We start from the raw sequence: 16,002 nt of genomic DNA, 5'->3' as shown, positions 1-16,002 counted from the left end.
AGAGGAAAAATCACTCAGGGCTCAGATCGTCCAATCAGGAGGGTTTTATTGTTCTGTATAAAAGTATAAACAGATAATTTCATATAAATACATGAGAGAGAACAGAGACCACTGAGAACATTTGAATCACTTCCACACATCAAATATGTACATGACACAGACAGAGCTGATGAACGTGTGAATAAAACAACGTGTTTCACTTCCACGTGTTCGTCCTCAGGGGCTCACAGCATGGACGTCGTCTCGGTGGACGAGCTCACAGTTTGCCTGGAGGCCGTCTTCACAGCTGCCTCTTCTTCTGACTGAATCAACATGAGACACTGTTAGTACAAAGCACTGCACATTCATAGCAGCACTGCATCAGGTTCATGGAGTCCTGCTCATCTTACCTTTTGTTCACAATGAGTTTCCCCAATGGAGACTGTGTATCGACACATTTCTTCCTGTTTGCTGTCGTGATGATCCTGAGAGAGAAAACAAAGGCTTGTTACAGTGACGCTGAAGCAGCCAGAAGACAGACGTGTCAGTGAATCCAGCCGCTCACTCACGTGAAAAATATCAGGATACAAACTTATTTTTAATAAAAGTGAGTACTTCCCCATTAACAAGAAAGCTGAAGAATTTCCCAATCTGCCATTTAAACTCACAGCTGACCTTTTCTCATATCTGGGGGTAAAAATAACCAAATCTTACTACAGTTTATTTAAAGCAAATTTTTGTCCTCTTTTAGAACAGTGTAAAAAGGATATTAAACACTGGTCTAGTTTACCCTTATCTCTTATTGGGAGAACAAATTCCTAAAGATGAATATTGTTCCAAATTTTTTATATTTGGTTCAAGCGATACCTAAGTGATTTTTGACACACTCTCAAAGTCTTACTGCTGCATGGTTGTGACCTCTCCTACAATTAGTAAATTCGGGGTATCCCTAGTTTCAGCTGGCACAAATTTCCCTCCTTACTTTGAGAAAGTTATTGCCTTTTCCTTTCTAGTAGGTAGACGTTCAATTCTATTCAAATAGTTCATAGCTATCTTTATTTATACTACTTTGTAGAATATCCCCCTGGTGTCTAGTCAAAAGTACAATGTATTATTGGTCATTGAGATAAGCTTGCATCTAATTAGAACTTAGCATAATAAATCTGGTTCCGTTTTTGCTTTGTTTTTAATATATCATTCATTGATTGCTTTAACAATGCGATAATGCCACAAGCCCTGATCTTTACCAACCCTGTTAATATTGTGACACTAAAAATATATACACATAGGACTTAATTATTAAAGTGGTCACTGCGCGATGTATTACGTATTTGCCATAAGATATGGCTAATAACCTTGTGTCTAATCAGAACATTGAGTAACAGTGAGACAGACACCATTGTATTTTTTAACTACATGAATTCATTCAGAGTTCTTCCACTTTTAAAAACATTGCTCATTAACTCATTCATACCCTTTAATAACAGAACACTCAACACTGATACTACATTATGACTAATGCTACAAATGCTTACAAATAGAGATTGGATGAAGTACAAATCAATGTCACTGCTGCAGATGGTTCAGCAGGTTTCCCCAAAGATTCCAGCCAAGCAGATGGTTGCACACATTCCAGAGTCTTCAGGACTTGGAATCTGACTTCATCAAGTCACAATAGTCAATAGCTTACAAAGATAAATAAAATTCTGTTAAACTTACCAAAGCTGCTCATCTTTTGAATGAGTCCATCCCTCCAAAAAGGCTTTTTCAGTGTATCTGTTTCTTCTTCTCTTTCAGCCTTGTAAAAAAGGAACAATGGTAAATACAAATACAAACAAAAAAAGTGCTACCTACCTAACTGCTGTCAGCTAAGTGACTTTAAGAACGGTCTTAAGACATGGCAGTTAGGTAGTTAGGTAGTTAGACCCAACAGGCAGTTAGGTCCATAAGGTTCTTGTCAAATAATAGAGCAAGAGAGAAATTCGTTATACTCTGAAAACCACCCTCACATGAGGGGAGAAATTGGCAAATCTCTAAGAGTTTGTGTGCAAGGGAAACTGTTAATGTATTGTTTCTGCATAACAACAGGTATGTGGCTTTAGTGTAAAAAGCACAGTTTGTTCTATTTAATAATTTTAATACTTTGCATCTGTATCATATTTTATTTTGCTAGAAGTCTTTTTGAATGAATGAATATCTTTCTTTTTTTAGAATGATATGTTAGGGATTTCAAATCTTCCTTATTTGCAAACTATAGGGCCCTCTTCACACGGCGGAAGGCGCACAGTCTAAAGCACAGGGCGTGTCCGAGCCACTTTTGCTTGTTAACAGCGCGCAAACCGAGGCGCAAGGCGCAAAGAGGTTGGCTTCCCCGGATTATTCATAGGTGTGTTTTCGTGAATACATGAATCAAACCAATCAGAGCGTCAGCTGTCATTCCCTTTAAGGGCCAGGTGCGCCTGTAGGCAGGCGTGTTGCTATTTACACGGCGGAGTCATTCTTCTATAAACTGGGCTCTCCTTCCACTGTGCCCCTGCACAGGCAGAAAACACACAGGTCACTGTACAATATACTGTATGTCGAAGCAAGACTTGGAGTTAAAGCCACTGAAGCAATCCCACTGCCCAGGAGAATTAGAGAGAGCGTGCATCAGAATGAGCGCGCATTATGGAAAGCTTTGTGTCATTCTCAGTTGTATTTGGCCCGTGCCTGGCTCGAGCAGGAAGTTCCCTGAGGTGAAGCAGGTGTGTGTGGAGGCAGCCCCACGTCTTCCAGCACGTCTAACCAGATCGGTAACAAACCGAAAGCAGCATCATGCACCTGCATTTCAAAGATCAAAGATGTTTGCAAACAAGTGCCCGGCTTTGCCCTTTTGCCCCCTTTGTGTGTGTGTGTGTGTGTGTGTGTGTGTGTGTGTGTGTGTGTGTGTGTGTGTGTGAGAGAGAGAGAGAGAGAGAGAGAGAGACACACACACTGAGAACTAAATAAAGTATGGTACAGAAAAAAGTTCAAGTAGTTATATCAAATGCTAGTTATCATTTGAATCAAACCACGTTTAATCTTAATATTTAATATTAAGCATGTCGAGTAAAGGTCAAACCTATTTCCGTAATTTAGGCAGAATCCACGTCTGAGAGAAAGAAATTGTGGGATGAGAACGAACTTTTTACCATTAAAATATAACTTAGATTGTAACGATAGAATTTTGTGATTCTTCCTTCCTGGCCCTGATGGCCCACTATTGTGCTTCAAAGTCATTATGCTACAATGAGCTGTAATCTAAGACATTACCAAGAATGTTAATATAATATCACTATTATCAGCATCATATGAAACAGCACAATATTCAGGAATTGTGCTTTGTCGAACTGCATATTTGATTTTTAACAAAGAATGTGGATCACAATGAATATGTAGACCTACAGTTTCATCCACTGTATTCTACTCACCCAGCTTACATCTGATCAGCATCCCTGGCCACTCGAGCAGCAGATAGACCTCCGCTCCCATTCTCTTGCTCGTCCACTCATTCACTGTACCGTTAGCCTGCAGTTAAAAGACCGGCACCTGAAACCGTCAAGGCCAGTCAAACTGTGAAGTCTCCCTCCGTCCTATTGTTCTTTCTTGCGGAAAAACACATCTCTACCCACCCTGAAAGAAGCCACACCGCCACTCCTCCAACCTCATTCGTATACTCATTCAGTCGACTGTACTGCAGGCTAACGGTCGCATAGCTAAAGCATCTGTCGGCTCGTTTAAACGATGCCTGTACACCGCAAAAAAGGCAACGTTCTCTGCCCCAAACTTAACTACTTAACATTCAATCGTAACCTTTGCTGTACAACTGCTTTTACATTATAAGCTAACCAAACAATTTAAGCTAATAGCCACCGCCAGATATCACGCAGTTACAATTATGATATGAAAAGGGGCTGCCCAAAGTTATGTGCAAGGGCGTCCGTCTTGCCCACCCAATCAAAAAACGTTTTTTCACTATTATATCTGCCTTGGGCCATCACAAGTTGATAACAACCAGGATCAGGACCAGAAATTTATATCAAAAGGTGCTTACATGGCAGTTATCCCAAACTATCTCGCTGCCTTCTGGCTTCAGGTATGCCGCTTGCAGTCAGACACGCTTTATTTTAACCAACCAAAAAAAAAAAAAATAAGAGAGGGAAGGATCCGACAAGAAATTAAAAATAAACGTATTTATTTTGGAACAAACTGAAGATAATATTACAACAGCCCCAATTGACTATGAATGAAAAAATAAACAAAAGCGGCTAATTAAAATGTTTAAAGAACGAATCAAGATGCGATCAAAAAACTGTGTGATGCCGCTCTACCTGAGCCAACCTGAGCTCTAAATGACCCGATGAGTTAAAGGTGCGGGGACAAAGAAAAAAGGGTGTGTATAGTCAGGTAGGCAGGCAGATTACCAATCACCATATTAAGGCAAAATATGTTCAAAATCCAGAGTCCAAAAAATCATGTTGGGTAGCAGTCCAGAAAATCATTTTCTATGGAATGTTATCAGTAAAAGTGTTTGTGGGTAGTAGAAAATGGTGTGTGTGTGTGTGTGTGTGTGTGTGTGTGTGTGTGTGTGTAGGGTGCGGGGAGGGGTGTCCACGAGCAAGAAGGCTCATGTAGGGTCATTCAGCAGTCCTTTTGTAGTCTCATGTAGAGGCCTCCAGCAGCAGACACAACTTTGATATAGGCCGTCGAAGAGTGGTGGTCTGGGTTTTCACCTGGACTTGTCTGACTAATCCTCTGGAGTCAGGTATGGTTTGTATGACCCGGCCCCAGGATCCAGGAGTTGCGTGGGGCAGTATCATCAATGATGAGTGTGGTGGCAATTTCTGATGACGAGACCAATAAAGTTCTTAGGGAAACAAAGTTGTCTTTTGATGTCATTTAATTGAAGAATATTAAAAGATGAATTAAAGCAATTAACAACTCGATCTGGGTCAGAACAGTACTACACAGCACGCAGCTGTCTAGCTGACTGACACGGACTCAAGGTTCACAGTGTATGTTATACATTACAGAAAGAACTCCCTCTCACAGAGACAAAGTAAGGTGTTATTGTTATGACTTTAGCTGAAGCGCCTGACTATCTAGAGTTTACCCCTTGCCCTGGAGCTCTCAGCCCAGACAAGGCCACCAACTATCTCTCTAAGACAGAAGGAGCAACAGTAAATCATGCACAAGACCCTGGAGAGGAGTAGACAATATATATCCTCAAAATTAACCTTAGCTGATTATACCATGATTATTAACTCCATAATATTAAAGACATTTTTACACATGATCAAACAGGTTAACATAAAAATGTCCTTCAGAATGAGAACAATATCTCCAGTGACATAGTTTCTCCTCTTCTGTACCCATTTTTGACTGTAGCTCGGGCAAATACTCTTTTGTCCACCTCTTCCAAAAAAGGTCAGCCATATATTGTACCTGCCGCCATCTGTGTCGTGGGTAGCAGTCTTCTGGATGAAACACACCAGGGGGTATGAAAGGCTTTGTGTTGAGTAAGTAACAGATGGTTGGGTATGAAAGGTTCCAGATCGTTTGTGTCATTAGAGGCTGTTGTGATGGGCCTATCGTTGATAATTGATTCAACCTCACATAACAAGGTCTGTAGACCTTCTTCATCCAGTGTTTGTTGGCGCAGGATAGCACAGAGTACTCTTCTGACTGACCTAATTTCTCTCTCCCAAATGCCACCATGGTGGGATTCTGTAGGGGGGTTGAAAGTCCATGTGATGCCCTTTTTAAGCACAGTATCTTTGATATGGATATTATCGAGTTCTTGGAGGGAGTCCCTGAGTTCTCGTTCTGCTCTGACGAGATTGGTCCCATTATCCGAGCGCATTAATTTGACTTGACCTCTCCTTGCGATGAACCTTCGGATTGCATTTATTCAGGTGTGTGTGTCCAATGAATGTGCCACCTCCAGATGAACAGCTCTTACATTCAGACACATGAAGATGACTCCATACCGTTTAACAGTTTTTCTGCCATACTTGACCTCAAATGGTCTGAAGAAATCAACACCAACGTTGGTGAAAGGTGGACAATCTGGAGTGACTTGGTCCATAGGAAGATCTGCCATGTTTTCTCACCTTTGCTCCCACTCAATCTTCTGCAGACAACGCACTTAGCCTCCAGTATTGTTGTCTGAGGTGGGAAAGAGTGTAATTTCGACCACTGTACCCAGTATTCTCATGAATCTGCCTGATGATGAGCTGGGTAACATGATGACTCTTAGGAAGTATAGCAGGGTGCTTGGCTTGTGCTGGCATAGCTGACCTGCTTAATCTGCCGCCTACTCTCAACACACCATCCTGGAGAACTGGAGACAGTTTATGAAGGTGGCTGCTCCTTTTTACCATGGAACCCATTCTCAGCGCTGTATCTCTTCTGGAAAGGATTTTCGTTGACAAAACTTAATGATTTCCACCTCTGCTTGCATAAGGTCCTTTACGGAGAGTGATCCTTTATCCAACTCCCTTTTTTGGGTCTTCAATTGGTCTTTCCAGACCTTCTCACTTTCCTCGACCTTTTTGGCTTGCAGAGCCACTCTTTCCTCACACGCTTGTTTTAGTGCATCCTTGACTTTGAGAATCCAAGCAATTGCCCTTTTAAGTCTGTGCCACTCAGAATAGTGAGAGATGAGTTTGCTGACTGCATCCTGTTCTGCATATAAAGAGTTTACCACCGCAGTCCTCTTGACCTCTGGATCGTCTGCGGCGAGAGTTTGATCCGGCATGTCTGGCCAGGTAATCTCGGGCTGTATTAGGAAGTCTGGTCCTGAGATCCATGTTTTGTCTTTTAGGAACATGGCTGCTGAAATACCTCTGGATGCGTAGTCGGCCGGGTTTAGTGCTGTACTTATATATTTCCATTGGGAAACTTCCGAAGCTGCTCTGATGGCTGTGATCCTATTCGCGACAAAAGTGTGAAATCTGGCAGTTTCATTGTTAATGTATTTCAGCACTGATGTGCTGTCTGTCCAAAACATGGATTGCTCCAGTGGGACCTCCGGTTCCAGTTCTGCTTTCATCATTTTGTCCACACGAACAGCTACTGTAGCAGCAGTCAGCTCCATTCGTGGTATGGTGACTGACTTAAGAGGAGCAACTCGGGCCTTACCCATGATGAACGAACAGTGGATTTGGTGTTCCGTGTTTTCCAGCAACAGATATCTAACAGTACCGTAGCCGATCTCACATGTATCAGCAAAGTGATGGAGTTGTGCTGAAGCCAATTTTCCAAAACCACAAGGTTTCATGCATCTCTGGACTTCATAGCCTGACAGCTGGCTGAGATCCATTAACCATTTGTGCCATTTCTGAGCGAGGACCTGTGGAATGCTCTCATCCCAACCCAGCTTCATCCTTCTTAGCTCTTGCGGTATCTGCCTTGCAAGAAGAATGACGGGTGACAAAAAACCAAGAGGGTCATAAACAGAACTCACCATCGAAAAGATACCTCTTCTAGTCAGTGGTCTGTCTTGGATGACAATTTTGCAGTGAGTCTGATTCGATGCACCATTGGACTCCTAGGGCCCTTTCAACTGGTAACATGTCCTGGTCCAAGTCGAGATCCTTTATCTCCTTAGCTCTCTCTTCTTCAGGAATTGAGGCAATAACGACTCGACTGTTGCTGACCCACTTGTTCAATTTAAAGCCCCCTTTAGCACACAAGGCTGTGAGGTCTTGCACAAGTGTTAGGGCTTGATCCTCAGTAGCGACGGACTTTAAACAGTCATCCACGTAAAAAATTCTCAGCACTGTGTTTACGAAGTCTGGTGTAAAACCCTCCTCATGATCTTTTGCACATTGCTTAAGAGCATAATTGGCACAGCTTGGGGAGGACGTGGCTCCAAAGATGTGTACCACCATTTTGAACTCTTCAAGCTCTCCATCCAGATTTCCACTTGGCCACCAGAGGAACCTCATTAGATCAGAATCCTTGTCAGGGACTTTAACCTGGTAGAACATGGCCTCAATATCAGCTATAAAGGCTACAGGTTCCTGGGGAAATCTGGATAAAACACCAATGAGGCTGTTTGCCAAATCTGGGCCTTGTAAGAGTTGAGTGTTCAGTGAGGTCCCTTGGTACGAAGCACCACAATCAAATACCACCCTAAGTTTGTGTTTTTTAGGGTGGTAGACACCATGGTGTGGAATACGCCAAGTCCTTTTGTTGCTATTTGGTGAGCCCTTTTCAACCTTTACGGCGTACCCTTTTTCCAAAATGTCAGCCATGAACTTGACATAATCCTCCCGGAATTGAGGAGACTTGCTGAGTTTCCTTTTCAGGCCAAGAGCCCGCTGCTCTGCCACACAGCGATTATTGGGAAAATCTGCGCCCTCCTTCCTAAGTGGTAGTCCTATGGAATAGTGCCCATTAACCACTTTGGCTGACTGTGTGACACGATCTATGAAGACGTGGTCCTCCCTGGACATTTCAAGCCGCTCCTCATGCTGCCGTTCAGGGAAGTCGTGCCTGATTTGTTGCTGCAGAAGCTCATCCAGCTGTACAACAGAGATCCTGTGGGCCATTACAGTAGACTGTCCACCCGAGGAGAGAGAACCTTTTTTTAAAGGTCCATTAATGGTCCAACCCAAAGTTGTTTTAACAGCGTACAGACCGTCTCCCTGCCTGTTAATAACCAGCCATGGCTCCATGGCCTTAGGAACATTCGAACCGATTAACAAGCCAATGTCGGTATCAATGTGATGTAGGCGTACTTGTTGTAAATATGGCCATTGGTCCACATATTCCTGGGAAGGGATATTCTCCTTAGTCACAGGGATCCTTTTCTGTGTGAAGACAGCAGGAAGGTCCACCACCATGCCATCATCCACGCCACAAACCTCCATACCAGAGACCACGCAGGTATTAACAACATCTTCTTTGTTCATGGTTTTAAGAAGAATTTCTGTTCTTTTTCCTGAAACCTTGAGATCTTTGAGAAGTGCTTCTGTACAGAATGTGCCGGTGCTTCCTGCATCTAGAAAGGCATACGTCTGTATCATGCGATTGCTTTTCTTCATTTTCACCCTGACTGGTACTATAGACAGAGTGCAGTCAGGTTCCCCGGCCCCTGTAGGGGTCTCAACCAAGGCACTGGTGACAGTCTGTTTGTTACTTTCCTTTTCTTTACAGGTACCAGCTTTTTTATGAATGTGGAGAAGAGTAGGATGTTTTAGTGAACGCACTCGACCTGTAATTTTCTGTGTGCATCCCTTACTCATGTGTCCAGGTGACAGGCAGCCAAAGCAAACTCCTTTGCTCTTCAAAAAATCCATCTTTGCCGAATGTAGTTTCTTGTTCAGTTCTTTACAGGAGTCTAATTTGTGCTCTCCTTGACAGAACAGACACTTGCGGGCTGAACCTGAGGATTTTCCAGTCACGTTTGGCACATGTGAGACACTGGTAGTGAAGCCACTCTTCCTCTCCCTCAGGATATCTGGAGGACGGGGGGGGGGAGAAGGAGGGGAAGAAGAAGAAAGAGAGAAAAGGAAAGAAAAAGAGAAAAATAACAGAGAGGCAGAAAAACTATGCTTGTTTTACTGTTACAAAGTACCTAGTTTCCACAATGTTACAGTTTCTGCTGGATTAGGGAACATTGATCTGGATGCAAAGATTGTAGGTTCGATTCCCACTTAGTACTAAAACCCTGAAGGTGATGGAAGAGTGATTTGTATTAACACATTTAAAAGAAGCAGTGTCAAGATCTGTCCTGTCATGTGTAAGAATGTTGCTGTGCTATATTTATATATTCTTCATACAGTTAAGATTGACTTTTGACAAATAGTATATATAAATTAGTACTGCATGTAAGTATACATTGATTGGTCTTATTATATTTGGTCAGTATGGAGAGTTAGTTTGGTATTTATTCAGTTGTCTATGTTTCGTTTGTGTAAGATATCAAGGTAGTACTCTAATTAAATGTTGTCTTCTTAAACTGGTTTTCACTGTCTGACAGCAAATAGCAAATTATTTGTTAGATTTTTCTCTTTTCTCTACTCTAAAGCATGAAGGGTCATAAACATGCAAGTATAAAGGCAAGTATTAGGCTCAGTATAGGTTTTATTTGTAGATTTGATTATTCTGGACAATACTGTTATCATTACCTCATTAATTCAAGAATGACAGGCATATGTGAGGCCTGAAAATTAAATTCCAGACAAATGTTTTTCCACCAGCAGAAATCCTGATCTTACTAGTGTACAAACAATGTATTTTTTATGTGAGCACTGGGATAAACACTTTAATCTTTAATGATTGATTGTACTGATTTGAAAAAACACCTTATTCAAGTCATATTTTGTGGACTCAAAGAATTGACTGACAGCAAGCTTTAGAACAAAACTGTATGACTGTTTATCGCTAAGAAAAAGAATCAATACAAAAAGAAACCAACTACTGTAATTAATTCTGTACAAAATATGTCAAACTTAATTTTTTAAGCGACATGCATAACATTGACTATTAAAACTAAACTAAACTAACTAAACTATTTATAATTAGGATTTACATTACATGTCACACTTTTGATGATGTTAGAGGCAGGGAGCTCTTGGTTGCTCCATGTGAAACCAGTATATTTCATCAGACCCACTAGACGGTCTGCTATTCTTTCCACATGATCCATGCCCAGGACGTCGTGCTCATCTGCAGCCTACAAAATGACAATAATAATCACTTGTTATGTAAAGTACATACGATAGGATCATTACATTTTGGGTATCATTTTCCACTCATATTCAAGCTCCCTTATCGGCTCTCCTTAGTAGCACCAGCGGGTTTAGGAGAAAGAGGAAGCGTCTGGATGGAGGCTGAGGTATAGGTGGACACAGTCTGGATGGAGAGAGTGGGGGGTTGCAGGCCAGGAGGAGGCAGGGACTGCTGTGGGCTGCATGCAGGGAGAAGAGGCTTCTAAGGTGTGGATGCCACCTGAGATAAAACAGGACAATGATAAGTGAATATTAGGTACTTAATGGTGTCCTCTCATTATATAATTATATACAATAAGACATTACTATTGAATTAGATTAGATAAAATAAATATATATTTCCCACTCTACTATGACATTATTGATGTGTATATTCTATCTCGCGTCTACATGTTGCTGATTGGGAAACACTCTGTATTTTGTGATGACAGGGTCTTAAAGCTTTAATGAGGCTTATTATTGTTTTTATTATAACTGCTGTCAACAAAAAACTAAAATGTGATAAAAAATGTGAATGTTAGTGTAGAGCATTGGAGTGTGTAGCTGTCTACTTCCGTGTAGAGGATAAGCAAAGCTTAACTCGGTCTCTATTCTTTAGCCATTGGCATATTTATTTGGGGCCAGTACTGGAGGTTTCATCTTAATACACTGGCATAAAAACAGAACTGCAGGTGCTGTGCCTGCTCTCCTCTTCGTCAACATAACAGGGGGGCACAGAACGTGATGACATCACATCTGCACGCACAGTGTAATCTTAAACAGAACAGTACAGTACATTGAGCAAGGGCGCCATCTAGTGACAACATTTAACACCCCCACTCGCTCTTAGCTCACTAGTTTATACAGAAACAAAACAACAGAAATAAAGTTTCACCTTTACCTTAACAATATGAACACACACTCTTTGTGCACTTTTAAGTGCCAAACATGTCCTGAGCAAACTTCTTTAGTTTTAGCTTTGTAGCTGGCTTTGTCATTACATCGGCAATCATTTGTTCAGTAGGACAGTATTCCAAGATTACTTTTCCATTGTTTACAGTTTCCCTTATGAAATGGTACTTAATATCAATATGCTTGCACCGTTGTCTGTTCACTGGGTTTCTGGCTAATGATATAGTACCTTGGTTGTCTTCTTACACTTTTGTTTGTGCATATTGGTATTTGTCAATACCTTTGAGTAGCTGTTCCAAATAAATACACTCCTGTATAGCTGACGCTAAGGACATGTGTTCTGCCTCGCAGGTCGATAATGCTACTGTCGGTTGTTTCCTCGTTTTCCATAAGATCAAAGAGCTCCCTTTACTTAAACTAACACAATATCCTGATGTACTGCGCCTGTCTGTTACATCTGATGCCCAGTCAGCATCACTATACACTCTTAGACCTAGTTTCTCTGTGTAATCTCTTTTGAAGAATAACTCCTGTTCTGCAGTACCTTTGAGGTATCTGAACACGTGTTTTACTGTGTTCCAGTGTTCTTCTGTTGGTTCAGCAAAGTGCTGAGATAGTTTACTGACCACAAAATGTATATCTGGTCTTGTGCATGTGGACAAGTAAATTAAACTTCCCACTGCTTCTCTATACTTTCGTGGATCTTTCATTTTCTCAGCATTTTCTGTGTATTCAAGTTTTGGCTCACATGGGGTCTCTCTAGACCTGCAATCCTGCATTTCAAACCTCTCCAATATCTTTCTCACATATCTCTTTTGTGACCTTTTGACCTGACCTTCTGTTTGGTCAAAATCTATTCCCAGAAAATGTCTAAGTCTTTAAGTCTCTCATGTTGAATCTTTCAGTGAGCATGCTCTTTACACTCTTCAGTATACTCTTGTTACTAGCTGCTATGATCAGATTAGATTTCACGATCAATTGGTGCGTGCAAATAGGCTGTCTTAACGTCCATTTGGTGTAAGACTAGACTCTCCTGTGCTGCCTTTTGCATGACCACTCTTACACTTGTCATATCAGCTGTGGGTGAGAATGTCTCCTCATAGTCAATTCCTGGTTTTTGGCTGTAGTCTTTTGCTACACCTTGTATTTGTCTGATCCATCAATGTCACTTTTGAGTGCGTAGACCCATCAGCCCCCCACGGTCTGTTTGCCTGGTGGCAAATGGGTGAGGCTGAAAGTCTCGTTCTCTTCCAGTGATCGGATTTTCTCGTCCATGGCATTTTTCCAGTGCTTTGAACTGTTTACACTATGGCTTTTTGGTAAGTTTGAGGAATGTCAGATATTGCTCTATAACACGAGTCGACACATGTTTGTAGTTTGTCCTCTGCATCCTCAGTCTCAAAATCTTGTAAGCGAACTGGTTTCTTTTTGGTTCTTGGTGGGTTCCTTCTGATCTAGATCTCAAAGTCTTTACCTGGCTGTGTGTGTTCAGTCTGTTCAGGTAAATTCTCAGGAATACCACTTTGAATGTCTTGACCTGGTGCATTTTTCGCCTTTTCATCAACATCTTCTTTGATGTCATTTTCCCTGGTATGGACATCTCTGTCATCATATTCTGTGTATGTGTTTGTGTTTCTTTTTCTTTGGCTATCTTGGTTGCAAACTTTACCAACCTGTGTTTTTGAACCTTCTCTGTGTTGGGATAGTACACTAGGTAAGCTTGGCTGTTTTTATCATAGCCGATAAAAATACCTTCCTCACACCTAGAGTCTAGCTTCCCTTTCTGTTGTTTGTAAGTAAAACACATGGAACCAAATTTCTGTAGCTTGGATATATTTGATTCTTTACCTGTAAACAGCTCGTAGGGTGTTTTCTTTGTGCGTCTACTGTAGCACCTGTTTCTCACATAAGCTGCTGTTTTCATGGTGTAGTTCCATAGTTTATCTGGTAACTGGCTTTCTAGCAATAAGCATCTACTCATATCACAGATGGTTCGCCAACCCCTCTCTGCTGTCCCATTTTGGTGGGGTGAATAAGGTGCAGACGTCTCCTGTCTAATCTTATTCTTTGTTAACAGTGCCTGGAAGTCTCGGTTAGTGAACTCTGTGCTGTTGTCTGAATGGATACACTTGACTTCTCCATAAGGTGCTACGTCTGCTAACAACCTTTCTGTAGCTTGCACTGCATCACTTTTGGACCTTAGAAAGTACACAAACATGGTACCTGAGTAGTCGTCTGTAAAAGACTGTGCATACTTGTACCCTTCTATGCTTGCTGTTGGCATAGGGCCAGTTAAGTCAGTGTGAACTAGTTGTAAAGGTTTATTAGCCTTTCTGTCTGGCTCCCTATTTCTCGTCTGGGTGAATTTTCCCTGTTTACAAACTTCACATAGCTGAGCTGGTCTGACTGCACTCCCTTTTATCTCCATGTCTTTCACTACACCTTGTAACTTTTCTTCAAAGTTACAATGACCCAAAATTTCATGCCAAGATTGAATGTCGTGACACCCTTTACATTGATCAACATTCTTCTCAACAGTTGGTAAATAATACAAATTTCCATTCGTGGATGTCAAACCTGCTACCGTCCTAGGTAGTCATGTGACTGTCCCCTTTCTGAAACGTGATTGTAGCTCCTCCATTTGTTGCTCTTGCCACTGAGAAGATGTCATGTGGGTATGAGGGCATGTACAGTGCATCCCGTAGCTGTGCACTGTGTTGTCGTCCAGTGTTGTCTTGTAGACATATGGCTGCCGTTCCTGTCCGTTGTGCTATTCCGCTGCACTTGGTCCGTCAACTAACTCCACTGACTGGGTATTCGGCTGGAACGAGTTGTCGAAGCTTTTACATTTTCCAATGTCGTTCACAATGTGGGATGTTGCTCTTGTGTCCATTATGATGCCTTTCATCTCTATGTTTTCTGACGACCACTCGTTCTTTGTGTGCTTGGCCTTAAAGAGATGGTCTTGGTCGTTATCCTGTTCCTCTACGACTTTTCCGATGTCATCTCTTCGTCCCTTTTTCTTGCAAATGGATTGGTGTGTGTTATTATTTTTGCAGTAGTTGCACCACACTTTTCGATAACACTTTCTTGCCTTGTGCCCTTTCAGTCCACACTTATAACACGTCACGCTGGCATCTTCATCTTTTCTGTTGCTGGTGTGTGTCTTGGTGGGGGCTCGGCCTTGCCTTACATATGTTTTCATCACATTATCTGTGGGTTCTGCTGTGTTCATTTTCTCGGCCTCTTCATAGATCCGTAGTCTTCTTTTAAAGTCTGTGAATGTGACAGTATCTTCATTTTGTGTTACATGGATAGGTAGTGGCTTGAAAGAGTCTGGTCTGGTCTGGAGTCTGGCCCATTTAATATTATGGCTACAGTCAGTCCATCACTAAAAGTCTCGCCCGCATCCCGCAGAGCCGTTATGGTGTTCTCTGCTCTTATCAAATAGTCAGTGACACTTTAATTATATGCCATGCGTAGCTTGGTCAGTGATGTGTACAAGTTTATTATCCGTGGCTTACTTTTTCCAGAATAATGCTCTCTCAGCATCTTCAGAGCTTTCCTGCCATTGTCAGCAGCTTCGTGTCTGATCAGCGATAGGCTTTTATCATCTATCAGTCTTATTAGCTCAGCATAGCAGTCAGCATTTTTCTATCTTCGGCTAGTTGCTCTTCAGTAGCGCCGGTGGGCTCATTCAAGATAGTCTGCTTTAGCTTCAGAGTATATAAGCAGCCTAGAAATCTTGTTTCCCAAGTTCATACTTATCTTCTGATCCTTCGAACAGAAGTTGTGGTGCCATGACTCCCGTCGCTCTAGACGCCATTTTTTTGCTCGCGCCAATCTTTCAGCGGGACAGCGGCTTTCATTTGATTGGTAAGAAATGGAGAGAAATGGAGAGGGGGGATTTTTGGATTGGTAAGAAATGGACGGACTTGGTCTCCCTGCTCCAGTTTATTATGTCTTTCTCCCTGTATAAATTAATATTACAAAAGTGGCATAAGCCACGCCCATGTGACTGACATAAGCCCCGCCCCCAAACAAGCCCCGCCGATGCGACAGGCACAGGCCACGTCCCCGTTAAGGCATAGGCCAGGCCCTGGTTAGGGGCATAGGCCACGCCCCCGTCACAGGCATAAGCCCCGCCCCAAAATGCCCCAAAACAAGCCCCACCCCCGGGGCGGCTGTGGCTCAGTGGTAGAGTCGGTCGTCTTTCAATCGAAAGGTCGGAGGCTCGATCCCCAGCTCCCTCAGGCTACATGTCGAAGTGTCCTTGGGCAAGACACTGAACCCCAAATTGCTCCCGGTGGCATAGCCAACGAGTATGAATGTGATATCTGATTGACAGTTGGACACTTTACGTAGCAGCCTC

Source organism: Semicossyphus pulcher, unplaced genomic scaffold (genome assembly GCF_022749685.1).
Source record: "Semicossyphus pulcher isolate SPU_LCO1_2020_fin unplaced genomic scaffold, fSemPul1.0.p SCAF_6, whole genome shotgun sequence".
In the NCBI taxonomy this organism is placed as follows: Eukaryota; Metazoa; Chordata; class Actinopteri; order Labriformes; family Labridae; genus Semicossyphus; species Semicossyphus pulcher.
Note: the sequence above shows the minus strand (reverse complement) of the source record.